Below are 20871 nucleotides of genomic sequence, written 5' to 3' on the forward strand. Positions count from 1 at the left end.
TGTGAAAGGAGGATGGAGGGAAAGAACATACCAAACTAAAAGGACAATGAATTAAATAAGAGAATAACAGAAAATACAAGGTTGCACAAAAGGAGAGAACAGCTTAAGTAGAAAGAAATCTGTAACAGGGAACAAATGGAGCTCCAAAAGAAATGACTGATGGACAAAATGTTCAAAAGAAAATGGAGACTGGGAGAATTCATTTAAAGTGTGCAATAACTACTTCATTAGGCAAAGTGATCCACAGTCTGACAGTTACTTTTCCTAATATAGAAGTTAAATTTGTCCTCTTCAGCTTCCTACTCCTTGTTTAACACTAATGTGCCATGAGTAATTAATTTCTGATTGTTTCTCTTCTGATCTTCCCAGGGTGATTGTATTTCCCTGAAAGTATGCACCATCAACCTTAAAAAAAAAATCACACTTCTCCTTGATGATTTTTTAGCTACTTCTGTCACAAGTTCTACCTACCATAGCTATAGCTGAAAGAGAAGTGAAAAAGAATTTGCTAGGTCAGATGCTCAGCTGGTGTTAATAGGCACAGCTCCCTGAAGTCAATTAAACTAAACTGATTTACACCAACTGAGGATCTAGCCATCTGAGTTTGCATTTGAAAAGACTTGCTAGCCTAAGGACTTTCCATTGCTCTTTGTGTGGGTCTTATATGCAGGAAGCAGGGGAAAGAGAACCCCTCACTGCAGGCCTGCTACTCATCATCTGCAACAAATAAGAAGAAAATGGCAAAAGGGTATGTTTTAATTTGCTGTGGGAAGTAGGGAAGAAATCCTCTCTCAGACATGTTACTCCTGATTGGTCTATCTTGCTAAGGGTTCTGCCTAAGGGCTCAATCTATCTTATTGAATTCAATATCAAATCTCCTATTGACTTTAAATGCATTATTGCAGGGCAAGTCATGTGGACTGGCTCCTCTGTCTGTGGACTACCTCATTGGATAAAAAATAACTTCATGATAGTGTTCATCTTGAGGGGCTGACTGCACCTGTCTTTCCTCAGGCAAAACTCCTGTTAAAGTCAGTGAACTTTGTTAAACTAATTTTCCCATGGATCTTTGGTAATCTTGATTACAGCAATGGGTTGAGTCTATTTAGTGCACAACATGACACTAGCCCTTCGTGTCACTATGTACAGGTAGAAGCTCTTGCTGCTATTTAAACATCATAATTGGTTTGTTTTCAATAGTGTTAGTATCTGAAACCTCCTGAACATGCATGCTTAGCAATAAAATGGAAAATATTATTGCTGGAAATGAATCGTGTGTAACTAGAGGCAGTGGGCAAAGCTATGTCTTCAATTCTGCTCTCTTTTAACATTATTTTTGCCAGTACAAAATATGGATGATTCTGGATTACTGGATTCAAAATAGTGAATTAGTTAATGTTCATTAGAGCGCCAATTAACTTTTAGTTTGAGATGAGTATTTGATTACTAAGATGACTTATTTTGTTACAAACTGCATATCTTCTATAGACAGAAATCCTTAGGGCAGGTTTTCAGACCTTGCTAACCTACACAGCCCTGAACCTTTAGAATGTGGTTGCATTATTCCTCCCAGTTACTTTGTTTTACTTCCAAATTCATTATCAAAGTTCAGTGCAATATTAAGTGCAGAAGACCTCCCTTCTCATTTTCCCATTGCCAGTAAATATGAGTCCAGTGTCTCTGCTTTTGCAATTTTGATTAATTCCCAGTATATCATGGAAGTGGTTTTTTAGAGAGGGAAGGGGATTGAATTTAATCAAAATTTATTTTCAAGGGATTTTAATTAGTGACAAACCCAAGAATGTCTTCAAATAACAGAAGAAACAGAATGAGAGGTAGATAAAACTTACAACCTGATTCTGATCTTATCTAAGTGATGTAAATCAGGAGTATCTACACTTCAAAGTTTGTTGAATTACAGTGATGTAATATCTGTGTAAAACTGAATTTAAGCTTGTAGTATGTAGCCTTATTGGATTACACTCAAGCACTCATTTTGCGGACCAGAACACTGAGTAATATCATAAAGGGATTAACAAAAGAGTCCAGCAAAAAGTCTGATGAGACAAAGTTTTGCTAAGGCCTGACAAAAGAGGAAGCTATTGACACGAGTTTTAACAACTTCAGTATTTGAAGGGTTATGAAGAAAATGTCTAAAGAGATTAAACAGAAGAGCACATGTGCCGTGTTTTTTGTTGTTTTCAAGTGACTAGAATGTGAAAGCATGAACCCAGCATTTTCAACATTTACCTCACCCACTGGCCCTTAGGCACCCTCTACAATGAGCCACATAAAAAGAGGTGCTGTTCTGCCCCTGGGACTCTGTTGCTGGAAAAAAAAATCAGTTTGGTGTTATGCTGCTCAAAAATAACTACAGCGTAGAATCTAAATTGGAGTTTAGATTAAAAGGTACAAAGCACAAACCAGCTGTAGAGGAACTGTAATTAAACAGTGCCTCAAATTAGTAAACTGTTCCCTATTTTGATTCCAATTGTATAACCGTTTTCATGAGGAAAATGCATTACATCAGCTTAATAAAGGCACTTAACAGGAAAATCTTTCAAGATGCCTTTAGGTTGGGATTTATATTTAATATTAATTTTAAAGGGAGTGGTATGGCTAGTCCCCAGTCAATATGCAGAAAAGCTATGCTACAGTTTAAGACTAGGGCAACTCTTCCAGCTGTGGTAAAGACAATGGGCCTGATTAACTATGGTATCTTTGCATGGCTGGATTGGTCCAATATCCTGGAAACTCTCTGTAGTGCAAGCCCCATGGGACAATGGCTTGCTCCAGGTGCCCAGAAAGGCCCCTTCTGTCCCTGAATAGTCTTATCTGTCCCTGCATGAGGGTGACCAGGTAGCAAGTGTGAAAAAATCAGAATGGGGATTGGGGGGTAATAGGTGCCCATACAAGAAAAAGCCCTGAATATCAGGACTGTCCCTATAAAATCAGGACATCTGGTCACCCTGACCTGCACTAGCCCTTGTGCTAGTGCAAGTATGAATCTCCACCAGTGCCCATGGGTTATTCCAGTGGACTTCAGTCACTATGCCAGGGCTGAATTTAGCCCACCGTGTCAGACTGTGTACATGTCAGAGAGACTGATTTTAGTGTTTAACAGAATACTTCAGGTTACCAGCTTTCCCCATGCATTTCTCAGTTTGTGTCCCAATCAGTCTATTGTCTGGAGTTGGCAGGAGGCTAAAATTTCCCAGAATGCCATTGCCATAGATTGACAATCCATCTTCTGAAAATATCCTCAATGAACGTAAAAAGGTCTATATTTTAAACTAGTGGTCACCAATGTCACAGTGGATAAGGAGGAATGCTCAGTGAGAATTTACAGTCAATCTTCCATCTTTAAAAAAAACAAAACTAATAATATGCTAAATTATATCATGGGTCCACTAGCTACTAGATCAGTGTTGCTTATACACAAATGACATGCAAACTTTATCAAGTTTAATGCAAAGTATTCCTAATCATCTACATATGAAACTCAATTTACTTCAGTGAGATTATTGGTACATATACAGTACATTAACTGCTTTTTACCACTTTATAGGCCTATGCTGTCTGAGTCCTCTATATTGAAGTGTAGGTGACATGACATATTGAATCCACTCTTTTACATAGTGTTAATGATCGGTTGGTCAATTCCAGTCAGATTGGAGAGGACTGCTGCTGTTTTTCCAGATGATGATCTGCTCCTGTGTGTGACAGAGTAACTGGGGGAAAAAATGAAGCAGAAAAAATCTGGCAGCCCATAGGAATTAATTAGGAAAAAATAGTTTTAAAAAAAAAAAAAATCTGCTATGTATTTTGTTAGCTCTTCGAAGAGAGGTAACACTGCTTAGCATTTGGGCTAATGGAATTCCCTTGTGAATCATGCTCTCTAAAGTATCCAGGTCATATCTTTGATTAGCATCTGTTTCTTTTTTATAATTTTTTTTAATCCCATGGGATTTGTGATTTGTTTGCAAACCCAGTCAGCCATTCCCTCATGTAAATCCTGCCCCATTTGTGACAGCGATTCTAAACTTGACAAAAACCTGACTCTTAACTGAATGGTACTCTAAGAATGGTTCTTAACTGAATTGGACTCTTAACTGACTGGTGTCTAGATCAGCACTTAACATGGTGTTAATTATCAAATAATTAACTTGAATATAAAGAGGACCCCAAGCACTAATCTAGATATACCCTTATTGACATTTTAGGTTGGCCCTCTTAGAAATAGAGGCCCTTATTCTTCAATGATGTGCACGATGTGTAGTCCTTTATATAGGTGAAAACTGGTATGAGTAGAGAATTATAATCAGGTAGTATGTCATACAAACCTTGCATACTATTAATGGACTACCAAAGGCAGTGAAGATTTGCTTGCAGAAGCTCCTGTTTTCAAGGATGAGTGAAACAATTTGGATGGAATAAGAAACAACTGGAAATTGTGCCCAAATGTTATTTACCCTGAACTTTTGCTGATGTCTGAAAAGGGTGTTTTGTTTTTTCTAATTCTCTCTCCTGATTCTCTAGGAAGTGAGAAGTAAAACTATCACATTAGCACCTGATAGGCTTTTTGTAGTGGCTTTTCCTGGGCAGCAATTAGTAGGGAATATTTGAATTCTTGTGAAAGAACCTGATCTGGAAAAATTTCTAACACAATTTCCAGGCTATAGAGATTTGTAAATGTTAGTATCTGAACTTTTGGATGCTTCTATAAAAAGAATCCTTTCTTTTATATAACTGTATGGTAATTAGAGATGGGTGAACCAGTAAAGGTTAATGTTCTCTGTATTTCAGTATCTGTTCCTCAACTTCTAAATGAAAAACAAAGTAAATGTTTTAAATGACTTCTGTGCAATTTCAGTTGTGTTACACCAGCATGATGGACTTAGAATCAAAAACAGGCAATAAGACTCCTCTCAGTATTACAGGACAATGGTTTTTCTAGGTCATTTCTGAGGAAATAAACCAAGACTCAAACAACCTCAGTCATTAAGAAGTACTAGGATTCCTTCTGCTGAACCTGGCAAGAGGTAGGCTCAGTTTTCAACTAATGCCCCATCTACCATGATCTACTCTATTTCCATGCTCACGTTGAACATCCCACTGAAAGTTTGAGAGCATCTCTAGTTTAATTCATCACCTTACAGAATGCTGGTTCAATTTCACTTGAGAAAACTAGTTTGTAAAACTGAATAGACACCATGTTTTTTTTTAAATGTTCTCTCAGAAGGTTCCCTGGAGCACATACAGGTATTTTTAATTTCCTATCTGTAATTAAAATGTTTTTTTGCTAAATTGGTCACAGTGGTATATATAATCAGATGAAAGAACTCTGTACTCTGTTTGACAGTATCATGAAACACAAAAAATGTTAGAACTTAGGCATCTTTCTTTAAAAAAATAACTTTGCCTCTCTGGGATGAGATAAAAAGGAAGAATCCATTTAAATCAGTCAAGAATTTGAGATAGCATTTTAACTACACGAGTTGCAACAGAGGTGAGAAGTTGTTTTAGCTGCTTTCTAAATTAGAAAGTAATTTATATTTTGAAGAAATAAAGTGCAAATGATTTCACGCTAATGTGAATAAACAAGAAGACCATTATAATCAGAAATTAATCCTATTTAAAAATAACAGAGGGACTGTATCACAGTCTAATAACATGATACTACTCATTCACTTTCTTATCACTGAAATACCAAGAGGCCTCTTTTATAAATTGCTGTTATGTAAATGTGACTACTTAGTTTGGCAAGAGAGATTCTGTGCTAAGGTATGGGGAAACAAAATGGATGCTCTTGCTGCAGTTACTGGAGAGACAATGAGCATCTATGAATGGTGTACTTATTGTGCAGAAACTTCTCTGCGGTGCTGTGCATTAAAATAAATTGTTTAACTTAATCCATATGCTCTGTATTCTGGCCAAGTTAGCTTTAATCATTAAGTATTGTCTGTCTTTCTACCATAATTCATATGCCATCTCATCAGCATAATGCAAAGAACAGATTTTGTGAAGGGCATTTTAGAATAATTTGATTTCTTATCGTTATATAACTTTATTGCTTTGTTAAAATGAGGTTTTTTTGAGGGATTTTTTTCCCCCATGAATACCTGATTTTAATGGAATGTAGGAGGGTATTGCTAAATATATAAGTATAACCAGGATTCACAGCTTGCTTTAACATGTTAGCAGAAATTATGGAGTGAATTCTTTCAGAGGCCCATGGGGAATTAGAATCAACATTTGTAACACAAATAGTTTACCTGTGAACTCCCTTCATTACATTTGGAATTCTATGGCTTTTGTCGCTAGCAAATAATTTGGGAGTATATCTTGCCCTCTGCTCCCATGGAAAGATGGTAGGGGAGACAGCACATCTTGGTGGCGAATGTCTCAACGACAGCACTCATCTCACTTCTGCTGCAAAAGAACCTTCCTGTAATCTGTGGTTCATGTATGGGGAAGTGATTGGGGGTGGGGCAACAGCCAATCAGGGGGTAACTTTTCTATCCACCAATCTATGGTACTTCCCTAGTTGAGTTAAGTAATTTTAACTTGCCCTTCTTCCTCCCTCCATGCTTTGGATCCTTCAGGTCCCAGGAGCATAGCTCATAGTTATGCTGATGGGGGACAGAAAGGGACTAGATGACTCCATGGATGAGCCTTGTCTCAACGCAATCTCTGCTGCTCTTTGGGACTGAAACCTACACAAAAGAAACAGGGGCATCCATACATGTGAATAGCACATATGGGGGGAAAGCGTAGAGAACTCTGAGGGAAACCTGTCCAATATGCAGGAGTAGTTCATGTATATGACAATGTCATTCTTAAAAAGTAAAATCAGTTTCTAGCTTTTCGCTGTTCTCTATATTGTCCAGCTAACAGACCATGCTCAGTGTTCCTCCATCAATATACAGAATCCAATATAAATTACAAATATATAGACATATAAAAGAATTTAGATGCACATTAAAAGAACTCTAAGGGGCATTTTATTTGACAAGATATTTGTCCTCAGAATTAACACTAGAATAACAAATTGAAGCTCCCCATCCAATGTTGGTAAGGGGTCATTCACACATAGCTCAATGAACTTAACTGGGCTTTTCTTCACTCAGGGGCTGCCTGGACACCACAGTTTGCAGAACTGCAGACAAGCTAGGGTTTAACATTCTTGGAATGCATAACTGAAGATTATCTTGAAACCTCTGTCTGTTTTCATTGAGAGTTACTGAAAAGGTGAACTGAACTAGTGTGTGTGTATATATTGGGGGATATAAAGAGACAGAGCAGAATCTACTGAAACCATTACAAGGAATGCCTTGTAAGAAATTACTATGTGCTGATCTTTTAAGGCTTTGAACAAGGTTAATTCTGCATTAACACTTTCATTTCCTATAAACCTTTATTGTCTTAATTTTTCTAAGTGTTTTTTCTAAGACCTCATTTATCCCCTGGAGTAATATTTTAATGCCCTGAGGCAATAGTTAAAAGGAGTGATTTCCCTCCTCCCCACTTTCTGACATAATTACCCTCTGCCCCCAGCTTTTTGGTGATTTATTCTGAGTCATGGATTCTATTTGATTTTCTTTTGAAGGAAATAGCACAATTTTCCCCAAATATTTCATGCTGGTCCTGATCACCTTCTGGTGTCCTTTCCCCACAAGCACGTCTGCTTTTTTCTCTCATTCTGCTTCCCATGCATATGGAGAACTCCTCAACAAAACACCTAAAACCACCACCTCATTCTCTTTTAAATTTCTCCTCAAATTTAACTCCATCACAATAGTAACAAATTTCTACCATTTGGCATCAATTATGCTAGTGGGCCATAGACACTATTAACATACCCATCTCTGTTATTACTCATGACACACCAATTTGTGGGGGGATATTTTCAGGTAAGAAAGGGCAGTAATGCAACCAGCTCCTACTGACTTTCAAGTTAAATGCTTAATTATCCTATTTGCCTTTGCAACTATCCCTCCCCCCCCCCCCCCCCCAATTGATGATGATGATGATATTTCTGAATGTTTGCTTTTTGTTTCACTGACAACCAAATTTGTTTATCACAAGCACTGTTAAGACACTTGGTTGCATATGACTTATTGAACCACAAATAGAAACCATTATCAAGTAGGCTTTAACTAAAAATTCTGGTTAAAGGAGCTAATTATTCCCTTGAAGATTTGTTGCCACTGGAACTCTGCCCTTGTTTTAAGACATACTAGTTAATCCAGAAATGTCTTTAATGTTCTTCCTTAGAAGCAGCCATAAAAGCAACAAATCTCTTCAGCTCATTCCTCAGGATCCTAAAACCCTACCCACAGATTCAACCAATGTTTAAATCAAGTTTTAATCATGATTCATTCTTGCAATGCTTGCTTGACTGTTGTGGACAGGGATTTTTTCCTCTGAGAACCAAATTGTAATAATCCTGTCTTCAGAGAAGTCAATGGGAGTCTTAACATTGACTTCAAAGGGCCAGATTTACTTGAACACAGTCTGATGCATCCACACAGGCACAGTAGGTAGAAATAAGAAACGAGATGGAGGCAGGAGCAAGATTAGTCGGAGATTCTAAAGCCACGTGTTGAAGTCTCCAGGCTTTAATCTTAGTGACTTGTCACATAGGTCATGTCCTCCTCACTATGGTTTAAGGATGTACTAACAACAACAGTAGTTGCTAGCACTGTTGTTGCACTGTTTCCTTGAACCGTATGGACACTCCCTTCCCTTCCCTCCCCTCCCCCCCAGAGAAACCTGCTGTCCAAACTGTACCACTATTTACTCTCCTTGGACCTGCTCCAAACAGTTTGAAGTCAATGAAGAGATTCCGCTAGTTCTTATTTCAGGCTCTGCTACTGACTTGCTATGACCTTGGACAAATCACTTAGCCCTTCTGAGCCTTTGATCCCCTTATCTGTAAAATGGCATAATAATCCCTCCCTACTCTTATGAATGTTATATGTCAGGCTTGTAGCACCGCCTGTTATTAATTAAGGTTGTTTGAAACTTCCCATTCTAAGATACTATTTTCATTTGCTCATAATCTTTCCAGACCTCAACCATTTGTGCTGAAACTGTACATCACGTGCGTCAGGCTGATATTGTATGGAAAATTTCAGCCAAAACAGTTGTCATTTCTGAGAACGAATCTAGGGAAAAATACACAGTTTACCCCTGTTTTGTTTTTTAAATTTAAGACCTTTTCTTTTGAAATATTTTAGTCTTTTGGAGCAGGGATTTAAGAATTGGCAAGGGGGCCTTTGTGTCAGGGATGTGACTCCTGCTGTTCCTGTGCAAATCCATTCCAAGTGAGCCAATTTATGTCTTTGAAAATCACAGTTTGCACTTGCTCACTAGAGAGTTGCTAGACTTTAACAGCTAAAATCTTCCAAGAGTCTGTCCTCACTGAGCATGCTCGAGCCTTTCATGGCTTCTAGTGCTGGCCAGTCTGTGCATGTGCCTTCCCCTCAGAACAAATGAACATGCTTCCTTCAGCCTAGGGCTACAGAGGCGAAGCTGGATTATTCCTATAAAGGCAGGCTAGGGCGGGGCTGGGCACTAGAACTGAGAACAGGGAGCCTGTACCTCCTGTGCTCTCAGTGACACCCCAACCCCCATGGGCACCCAGGCAGCATGGAGGAGGAAGCTGTCTAAGAAACAGAGGAGGCAAAAGCCAGACTACTGGGTGGGGGAAAGAAGTAGGTTAGGACAAGAAGTGTGAGACTGGAATCAGAGCAGGTTCTTCCTATGCACCAAATGAGGCAGCCGTCCTATGGGGGGAAAATGACTGTGTAAATACTCACTGAAGCATAATGATATTCACAAGGAGGACATGGGGAAACTTTATTCTACATTTCCTAATTTTTGAGTGCTTGACTTTGCAGACTTCATAATGTTTTTAACTTTGTGTCTGTGCATAATTGTATATAATATGCTGAGTTATTTTATTTGTATTATTGTGCTACATAAGCTCTTCTCAATCCTTTTTAATTCCTCCTCTTGTCTTTCTCTCCCACATTCGCTTTCACATACACTTTCATGCTGATATCTATGCTTTGAACAGTCTCTGAACTGTTGCCTGCTGAGCATCCTCTGTGCTCTTTCAGATCTCTTTAAACAATTCTTCTGAATTTTTCCTGCATGGTTTCGCTGACCAATAATCTCACCACATCCTTCATTTACCTAAACAGCTGTCATGTGTCTGTCTCTTAGATCGTAAGATCTGCAGGGTAGAGAGAATGTATTACTGTTCTGTAAAGTATTGCATATGGTTGCTGTGCTATGCAAATAATTAGCAATAATAATGCACTGAAGACACTAGGAGATACAGCACTTATTTTTTCATTTGTCTGTCTATCAATCTTGCATGTTTTATTACAGGTAGTCAGTTTGCCACTGTCTCATTAATGGATACAGCTCATGCCATGCTGTTCTCAGTCCCTGCCAAGTTTCTTCCACCCTGATGTTATCTTGTGATGTTTTGGATTAAATGGTGTCTTGTAGTAAGTGAAAGCCTGCAGCATTTCAGCTAACAAAATGAGATTAATTTAGGTTGAGTCTGTTATTGAAAACTAATAAACTGAAACCTTAGGCACATAAGATTAGTCATTTTTCATCATATAGACATGCTGACTTCTTAAAAATAATTAACTCACACTCTTTGCCACTATAGCTAGAAATCTGATCCCTCCATGATACTTTTGGTAACTAACTGGGTCATTTTCACATGCTGTTTCCTGATGCAGTTTGTTTCTAACCCTACAGCACATATGTGATTGTTCAGCTAATTAGGTTTTAATAATTGTATCTAATTCCATGTGATTTTCCTATTTCACTTTTTGTAGACTAGACTTCAAATTAGGGCCCTGGTCCTTCAAGCACTTACACACACTGCGTAGAATCTTTGAATTTAAACAACCAGAAGTGATGGCAAATTCCTTATGAATGGATGACAAAATATAAGTATCTTTTCATAAAATTGAAAGAGTTCATAGACTGAAGAGACAGAAACTACTTTTACAAAATGACAAGATAAGAAAAAGCAATACTCATGAATTACTAATTTTGCAGAACTGTCATATAAAGTTAGATCAAAAATCTGTAAATATTGATACATTCTGTGTGCTGAGGTTTGGGATTAATCATAATTAATAGTTCGCTCTTAATCTAATGCTTTTCATCAGTAAATCTCAGTGTTTTACCAAGGACATCTGTGTCATTATCCCTATTTTATAGATAGGAAAACTGAGGTCCATCTCTTATGTATTGCAAGTTTACTAATTTTCTAAGGGCCTTATCCAATGCTCCAATGAAGTCAAGACTCAGTGAAGACTTCTTCACTTCTATAAACTTTGAATCTGACCCTAAGGGCTTGATCTTGCAGGATGCTGAATGCTCTAGCCATGATACAGCAAAATGCTTAAAGACAGACTTCGTTTTAAGCATGAAAGCAATCAAGGGGGCTAGATCATCAGATGCAGTGATTAATGGCTCGGTGTGTAGTTGGCAGCCAGTATCAAGCAGAGAGCCTCAGGGGTCAATCCTGGGACCGGTTTTGTTCAACATCTTCATTAATGATCTGAAGGATGGAGTGGATTGCACCCTCAGCAAGTTTGTGGATGACACTAAGCTGGAGGGAGTGGTAGATAGGATACAGAGTGACCTAAACAAAATGGAGGATTCTGCCAAAATAAATCTGAGATTCAAAAAGGACAAGTGCATAGTCCTGCACCTCGGATGAAAGAATCCCATGCACTGCTACAGACTGGGGACTGATTGGCTAGGTAGCAGTTCAGCAGAAAAGGACCTGGGGGTTACAGTGGACAAGAAGTTGGATATTAGGCACTGGTGAGGCCACATTTGGAGTACTGTGTTCAGTTTACCCTCCCAACCAGTACAGGAAGGATATGGACAAATTGGAGGGAGTTCAGTGGAGGGCACCTTTCTGCAGTGGGGGGGCCCAAACTGGATACAGTACTCCAAATGTGGCCTCACCAGTGCCGAATAGGGGGGAATAATCACTTCCCTAGATCTGTTGACAATGCTCCTACTAATGCAGCCCGATATTCTGTTAGCCTTCTTGGCAATAAGGGCACACTGTTGACTCATATCCAGCTTCTTGTCCACTGTAACACTTGGGTCCTTTTTTGCAGAACTTTTGCCTAACCAATCGGTGCCCAATCTGTAGCAGTGCATGGGATTCTTCCACCCTAAGTGGAGGATTCTGCACTTGTTCTTGTTGAACCTCCTCCGATTTCTTTTGGCCCAATCTTCCAATTTGTCTAGGTCATTCTGTATCCTATCCATACCACTCCCCCTAGCTTAGTGTCATCTGCAAACCTGCTGAGGGTGTAATCCACTCCATCCTCCAGATCATCAATGACTATGTTGAACAAAACCTGACCCAGGACTCGACTCTGCTTGTTACCAGCTGCCAACTAGACAGCAAGCCATTGATCACTACCCATTGAGCTCGATGATCTAGCCAGCTTTCTATCTTATAGTCCATTCATCCAACCCATACTTCTTTAACTTGCTGGCAATTATACTGTGGGAGACCGTATCAAAAGCTTTGCCAAAGTCAAGATATATCACATCCACCACTTTCCCCTCATTCACAGAGCTTGTCATCTCACCATAGAAGGTACTCAGGTTGGTCAGGTATGACTTTCCTTTGGTGAATCCATGTTGACTGTTCCTGATCACGTTCCTCTCTTCCAAGTGTCTCAAAATGGATTCCTCGAGGAGCTGCTCCGTGATTTTTCCAGGGACTGAGGTGAGGCTGACGGGTCTGTAGTTCTTTGGATACTCCTTCCGTTTTTGAAGTTGGGCACTATATTTGCCTCTTTCCAATCATCCAGGACCTCCCCCAATCACATGAGTTTTCAAAGATAATGACCAATGGCTCTGCAAGCACATCAGCCACCTCCTTCAGCACCATCCAATGCATTGCATCCAGCTCAGGGACTTGTGTATGTCCAGCTTTTCTAAATAGTCCTGAACCTGTTCTTTCACCACTAAAGGCTGTTTACCTCCTCCCCATTCTGTGCTGCCCAGTGCAGTAGTCTGGGAGATGACCTTGTCTGTGAAGACAGAAGCAAAAAAAGCATTGAGTACTTCAGCTTTTTCCACATCATCTGTCACCAGGTTGCCTTCCCCATTCAGTAAGGGGCCCACACTTTCCCTGACCACCTTCTTGTTGTTAACATACCTGTAGAAACCCTTCTTGTTACCCTTCACATTCCTTGCTAGTTGCAACTCAAATTGTGCTTTGGCCTACCTAAGCAGGAATAAAGACTACAGACCAAGTGTTACAGACCACCTAACCAGGAATAAAAAGTGGATGAGACTTTTTATAAATAGCTAACAAAATCATCCAAAGCACAGGACTGGGTGGTGATAGGGGACTTCAACTACCCAGACATCTATTGAGAAAATAATACAACAGGACACAGATTATCCAGCAAGTTCTTGGAATGTATTGGACACTGTGATTTATTTCAGAAGGTGGAGAAAGCTACTAGGGGAGAGGCTGTTCTAGATTTAATTTTTGACAAATAGGGAGGAACTGACTGAGAATTTGAAGGTGGAAGGCAGCTTGGTTGAAAGTGATAAAGATAATGGATTTCAAGAAGACAGACTTTAGCTAACTCAGGGAGTAAGTAGGTAAGAAAGTCTAAAGGGAAAAACAGTTCAAGAGAGTTGACAGTTTTTCAAAGAGACATGATTAAGGGCACAAGAGCAAACTATCCCACTGCGTAGGAAAGATAGGAAGTAGGCAAGAGATGACCTGGGCTTAACTAGGAGATCTACAGTGATCTGAAACTCAAAAAAAGAGTCCCATAAATAGTGGAAACTAGGTCAAATTGCAAAGGATGAATATAAACAAATAGCACAAATATGTAGGGGCAAAATTAGAAAGGCCATGGCACAAAACGAGATTAAACTAGCTAGAAACATAAAGAGTATTAAGAAATCTTTCTACAAATACATTAAAAGCAAGAGGAAGACCAAGGCCAGGGTAGGCCTGTTACTCAGTGAGGGTGGGGAAAACAATATCACAAAATGTGGAAATGGTGAAAGTGATAAATGACTCTCTTGTTTTAATTTTCACCAAAAAGTTTAATAGCAATTGGCCTTCTAACATAGTGAATGCCTGTGAGAATGAGGATCAGAGGCTAAAATAGGAAAAGAACAAGTTAAAAATGACTTAGATAAGATGTCTTCAAGACACCAGGGCCTGATGAAATATATCCCAGAATACTCAAGGAGCTGACTGAGGAGATACCCGAACCATTAACAATTATCTCCAAAAAGATCTCCAAGGAAGATGGGAGAGATTCCAGAAGACTGGAAAAGGGCAAATATATGCTCATCTATAAAAGAAGGGAATATGGATAACCAGGGTAATTATAAACCAGTCAGCTTAATTTCTGTACCCAGGAAGATAATGGAGCAAAGAGTTAGTTAAGCAATCGATTTGCAAATACCTATAAGATAATATGGTGATAAGTAACAGTGAGCATGGATTTGTCAAGAACAAATCACGTCAAACCTACCTAATAGCTTTCTCTGATAGGGTAACCAGCCTTGTTGAAGGAGGGAAGCAGTAAATGTGGTATATCTTGACTTTAATAAGGCTTTTGATATGGTCCCACATGGCTTTCTCATAAACAAAATAGGGAAATACAACTTAGATGGAGCTACTATAAGGTGGGTGCATAACTGGTTGGAAAACCATTCCCAGAGAGTTATCAGTTGTTCACAGTCAAGCTGGAAGGGCATATCAAGTAGGGTCCTGCAGGGATTTGTCCTAGGTCCAGTTCTATACAATATTTTCATCAGTGATTTTTGATAGTGGCATAGAGAGTACACTTATAAAGTTTGCGGGTGATACCAAGCTGCATGGGTTGGCAAGTGCTTTGGAGGATAGGATTAAAATTCAAAATGATGTGGACCAACTGGAGAAATGGTCTGAAGTAAATAGGCTGAAATTCAATAAGGACAAATGCAAAGTACTCCACTTAGGAAGGAACAATCAATTGCACATATACAAAATGGGAATGACTGCCTAGAAAGTACTGCAGAAAGGGATCTCAGGGTCACAGTGAATCACAAGCTAAATATGAGTCAACAGTGCAACACTGTTGCAAAAAAAAAAAAGAAAACATTAGTATGTGATGTATTAACAGGAGTGTTTGTAAGTAAGACTCAAGAAGTAATTATTTCGCTCTACTCCATGCTGATTAGGCCTCAGCTGGAATATTGTGTCCAGATCTGGGTGTCAGATTTCAGGAAAGTTATGGACAAATTGGAAAAAGTCCAGCAATGAACAACAAAAATGAATAAAGGTTTGGAAAACATGACCTATAAGGGAAGATTAAAAAATTGTCTGTGTTTAGTCTGGAGGAGAGAGGACTGAGGTGGGACATGACAGTTTTCAAGTACATAAAAGGTCGTTACATGGAGAAGGGAGAAAAATTGTTCTTAACCTCTGAGGATAGGACAAAAAGCAATGGGCTGAAAGTGCAGCAAGGGTGGTTTAGGTTGGACATTAGGAAAAACTTCCTAACTGTCAGGGTAGTTAAGCACTGAAATAAATTGGGTAGAGAGGTTGTGGAATCTCCATCATTGGGGTTTTTAAGAGCAGGTTAGACAAACACATGTCAGGGATGATCTAGAAAGATAATACTTAGTCCTGCCTTGTATGCAGGGGAGTGGACTAGATGACCTCTCAAGGTCCATTCCAGTTGTACACCTCTATGATTCTATACAAGGAAAGATGAGTTTGAGGAGACACAGAATTTACACGTGAATGATTCTTGGCAGCCTCAGTCACTAGGACAGCTCCTGAGAAGCTACATTATGATTTCTTAAAATTACAGTAGGTGGTATTTCTTGACCTTGCTTTTGGGAACTGCTGTGGCAAGGGTTGGACCCAAGTGTTCCTCCTTATCTCTCATCCTATGCTGTAATTTTACTTCTCTTCTTCCTCTTCTGGTGGTCAGCCAATACATAAGATCACAGGAAAGTGTTAGTTCCCTAGGTACCAATCCATCTGCTAGGTGATAATTTTACTGCTTTCTGGGGTTTTAGCCTAGGGGATGAAGAATGGTTCAGTAATTTTGATGCTAACCTGGGATTCAGCAGACTTGGGTGCAATTCCTTGCTTGCTACAGATTTCCAGTATGACCTTAGTCAAGTCAATCATCCTCTCTGAACCTTATTTTCTCCTTCAGTAAAACGGAGATAACAGTACTTCCCTGCAGCATAGAGTATTGAGGCTATTTACAAGAAAGAATGAGAGAAGCACAGATCTTACAGTAGTGGGGGCCTAAGAAGTCCCTTAGACAGATATCCTAAGATTTAAAGAGGTAATCTTAGCTTAATATACTAACTAACAACTTCTAAAAGTCTAGGGGAGACAAGGCAGTGTATATTTTAATACATGCTAACCTGGTCAAGTTAAAGCAGAAGTGCCTTCTAGGCTTTAACTCAACTAGTTTATATGCTACCTTGTCTACATTAGACTTTTAAAAGATGTTAGTTACCATGTGCTAACATCACCCCTTTAAATCCTAATCTAAGCCTTAATGGGTTTAACATGCTTTCTGGAGTACAGTAAATCTTCCTTAGAAAGTGAGTAAAAATCCATTGAAATGCACTGAAACAATCCAGGACTTTCACTCCATTTTACCATAAGTGGAAATTTACTATCAGCCAAAAATCAAAACAAAGTCCATGCTGAGGAATTCTTGTGCTATGTCCTAGTCTCAACACCTTAATAAGCAGCTCCCTACTTTCCCATGGCATTATTATTGTATTCTGCATTAATTTGCATTGCATTAGCACCCAGAGGCCCCACACAAGATCAGAGTCCCATTATGCAAAGTTACTGTACAAATACATAGAACAAGTCAGGCCTTGCCCCAGAAAATGTACAGTCTAAACAGACAAGGCAAAGGATGACAGAAAGGGATGCTCCACAGAAGCAGAGTGATCAGGCTGATGTTTGCCAAAAGTCCTGTTAGATCAATAGTTTGACTTTCTTAAAATTGTTTTCAAATATACTATTGGGGCAGAAGTGAGATGAGGGAATGAATTAATAGGAGAAAGGATGGGGGAGGAAAGGGAATGCTAGAGAGGAGTAAGGAATGTAGGGAGACTGAGGCTGGTAGCAGGGAGTGTGTATGGGAGTAGATGCGAGCAAACAATCAGAGAGGAAAGAAGGACTCAAGAAAGCAGAATCTTGCTCTTCCCCTCAACACGGATGCAAGAGAAACTAAAGTTAACCCACATAATGAGCTAGCAGCCCTGCAACCTACTGCAAAAATAAAAAGTGGCAACTATAAGTTTCAGTGTTCCATGGATCTCCTTCAACCTCAGTATAAACTATACTTGCAGATCTTAAGGCCACTTTTCTTTTTTTTTTTTTTTGTCCTGTCCTCATAAGAGAAAAGGGCTGAGCAGGATTTGCAGTTCTTTCACTGACCACTATCAAAAGGCAGCTCAACTAGCCACTCCAGTACGGTAACTGGACACACTCTTCAGAGAATGCAGGATCTTGATTGTTTTACAAAATCTCCTTTTTCCAAAGGCCTGCACTAAGGGATAAGACTAACAGAGCAAGTCTGTGGGAAGGAACTTGCACCAGAGTGATACCATAGTAACAAAATACAGAAACAGCCCCACAGCTTTCTTACTGACTCTTCGTCCTGGCTCAGGCGGTGTTGCCCTGTTGTTTGAGGTCTTTCCTCAGAATGCCATTTTGGAGGCTGACTCTGATTCTGCCCCAATTTAAAATCAGCTGCAGCCTTAGAGTAGTCATCAGGCCACTGGCTTGTGTTTGCTCTTGCTACATTCTTCTTTAGCTGGATGAGTGTTCTTAATGCTTGTTATATTTTCTTTTTTTAATTCCTGAGGAGATATTACAGCTTTGTAAGTATTTTAAATCCCTACAGCTAGGCTGTAGCTGAGGATCATTCTCTGAGAGAATTTGGAAATTTTGTCCTTGGTATGACTTCTTAAGTATACTCATTGCAGCATAAACTAATCAGACTCTTCAGTTGTCTCTGCCTACAGTTGCCATCACAGCATTTTGACCTTAATTTTGAAAGTCCTTTCTTTGGATGGTCTGAACTATATTCTTAACTCCTAGACTAAATTCAGTTCTCCCAGTGTATGAATTCTTTATTGATCAGCTTGTCTGGTATCCCATGCCCCCTAGCCCCATTCCACATGGTCTCTCTGCAGACACTATTGAACGCCTTAAGGTGGTAAAGTTGATTAAGATGCATTTTTGCCAAGCATAGCTTTTTCAATGCACTTTCAAAGAGTAAATATCGGCTCACAATGTAATCTACCTGGGTGGAACCTAGCCTGTTCTTCTTGCACAATTTTATCCACTGCCACCTGCATTCTTTTCAGCATATGGTAGCCAATATTTTCCCCAGGATTGATAGCACTACAATTCATCTATGGTGCATGCACTGGGGAAGATGACCCTTTTTTGGCAATGCCACGATGATACTGTTTCCACTCTTGTGACACTTATTCTTTCTCCTGTATTCATTAGAGTTGTGTTAACTGCTCAGTCAAAGTTTCACTTCCTGGCTTCTGCTTGAATTCTGTCAATACCAGGGCCTTTCCCCTGTTTGAGGTCTTGGATGGCTACTTCAGTTTCAGGTGTTGGTCTCTTTTCTATTTATAATTTAGGACTAGGTCTTCTCTTGTACCTGTGCATGATCATCAACTCTGGACAATTTAATATGGAATGCAATATTCTTTCCATCATCTGGCTTGCCTGCATTTTCAATCTTGCTCCATAAGCAAGTCCCTGAGGGCATCACCTGGGATGGTCTCGATCTTCCTGAGATGTGATCTTTGTTGTGATGTTATTGAGTATAATTATTACACATCTTTTGTTCATTTCTCCTCCTGAGAATAAATAGCACCATTAGACACTATCTTGCTACTCTCTGACCTTCTCATTTCACTATTGCCGAGTATGTTCAGATGGTATTTTTTCACTTCTCATGTAATTTGTGCCAGCTTTCCTGTACTACACAAAGAGTACATTTCGTGCCTACTCTTGTTAAAGATTTAGTTGTCAGGATCTGATGTCTTGAGGTCTAAGCTTCCTTTCAGCTTTTACTGAGATCTGTCATACTTGGGTTTTGAGCTCCATCTGCACCTACAGCCCACAAGTTTTGGGTTAATTGAACTGTTTCTGTTGCAGTAAGGATTTACTTGAGTGGGTTGACAACCCACCTGCAGAATCCTCCTTGTTTATCCAGCCCTGGGACCGGCATTGTAGTTAATAGTGGCAGAGTTATCCTTGGCATACACTAACCATGTTAGATCTGCCAAGGGCACATGGCCTTGTGTTGGCACCAGTAGGATATGTCTTACTGGTGGAAACATGTAAAGTACATGTGAAAAGCATGTGAAACTCAGTGAAAAGCAGTCTGTGTCTGCACTGTGGCAGGCTTTGGCAGAGGGGAGGCAGCAGGGAATTGCTGGAGCCTTTTCCTGTAGCAGTTCTGGCGTGTCTTTCCTCTATGCAACTAAGCAGTGCCCTACCATATACACTCTATTTATACCTGTGCTGAGGGGACATGGAGGGTATGTATCCTACACACTGCCATAGGTGTAGATGTAGCCTTAGATTACTATTCAAACCCTTGTTTGTGGGGCAGGCCATCACCTGTCATGAAAATTTAGGCCGTCTTACACTTCCCTGAGTACTGAACAACTTAAATGGTATAACTTATCCATTACACCTACACTAGCTTACATCATAGCTGGAGACGTTGCCTCTATATGTTTGTGTCACTCATATTTTGAGAACATCAAACATCTCTTGGGTACTGAAATTGTGCATCAAGTTTCAGCTTGAAACTTTTGCAAGAAAAATAGGAATTTTATAATGGAAACATTAGCATTAAGAACACACCCTTAACTATAGCTTGAACTTGCCCATAACTATTGCTTTATGAATGATATGCTACAGTAGAATAGCTTGTTGCTGTGTGGATACTCGGATAGCAATTCCACATTTTTTGTCCGTTTAGTCTCTTGGCGTAGTGTTTTGACTTCCTGGGGTCGAAAGAGTTGCAGCAAGTTAAATATGACTGTTTCTGCACTCCAGCAAAAGCCATAACTTGATGCTTCGAAAGCACCACCTAACTAGTTGTGCAGTTCTGTATAGCATTGTATGGCACCTTTCCTTCCCTTTGCCTGATAAACTTTCACCAAAGTACATCCCTTCACCAGGAAGACCTCTATGGTCATTTTTTTGTTGGTCCTTTCTTAGCCTTTCCAAATCCCTACCCCCTTCCCCACCACACACATCTGCTGTCCCTCATGCAATTTTCAGGATCACTGTTCATAGGTCCTCTCAATCTTCCAGGCCTGAGGGCTCTTGATCTTGCAATGAATTTAATTCTTTTTTAACTTTTCTTGTGCCTCTCCAATCTCCTCACTTGTTTTGTTCTTTGGAAAATTTGGTACCAGTGAAATGAACTGGAGTGATAACCCTAGAAAGTGAAGTGTTCCGTTCATAGGACAGATAAAAGAGCAAGCAGAGGAAGTGCAAGCCTTTCCATACAATGCTGTCACTGTACCTCAACCCTGTCTTAGAAGAACCATCTTTAAAAGTAAGACGTTTACGAGGTACTAAGTCAGTGTAATCCTTTTTTTTTTTTTTTTTTTTAAATGTGCTGAGACTACCAATAAGACTCAATATCAACTGTGATGTGAACAGAATGATTGATCTTTACTTGGGGGGAAAAATCACAGCTGTTTTAAGCATAAAACTGCATTATATATAATAGCTGGCTTATCTGGAGG

The 20871-nt window shown here is 39.5% G+C and overlaps 1 long non-coding RNA gene across 1 annotated transcript in view; it reads left to right on the plus strand.

The window, feature by feature from the left end:
* Positions 1–635: 635 nt before the first annotated feature.
* LOC137160542 (uncharacterized) overlaps positions 636–20871 on the plus strand; it is a 168978-nt gene continuing 148742 nt past the window's right edge. The window contains exon 1 of the long non-coding RNA XR_010921914.1: positions 636–748. This is a non-coding gene — a long non-coding RNA (uncharacterized lncRNA). The remainder of the gene's footprint in view (positions 749–20871) is intronic.

This window comes from Emydura macquarii, unplaced genomic scaffold, assembly GCF_026122565.2.
Source record: "Emydura macquarii macquarii isolate MOO-44397 ecotype Brisbane River unplaced genomic scaffold, CSIRO-AGI_Emac_v2 contig_2205, whole genome shotgun sequence".
Classification (NCBI taxonomy): domain Eukaryota; kingdom Metazoa; phylum Chordata; order Testudines; family Chelidae; genus Emydura; species Emydura macquarii.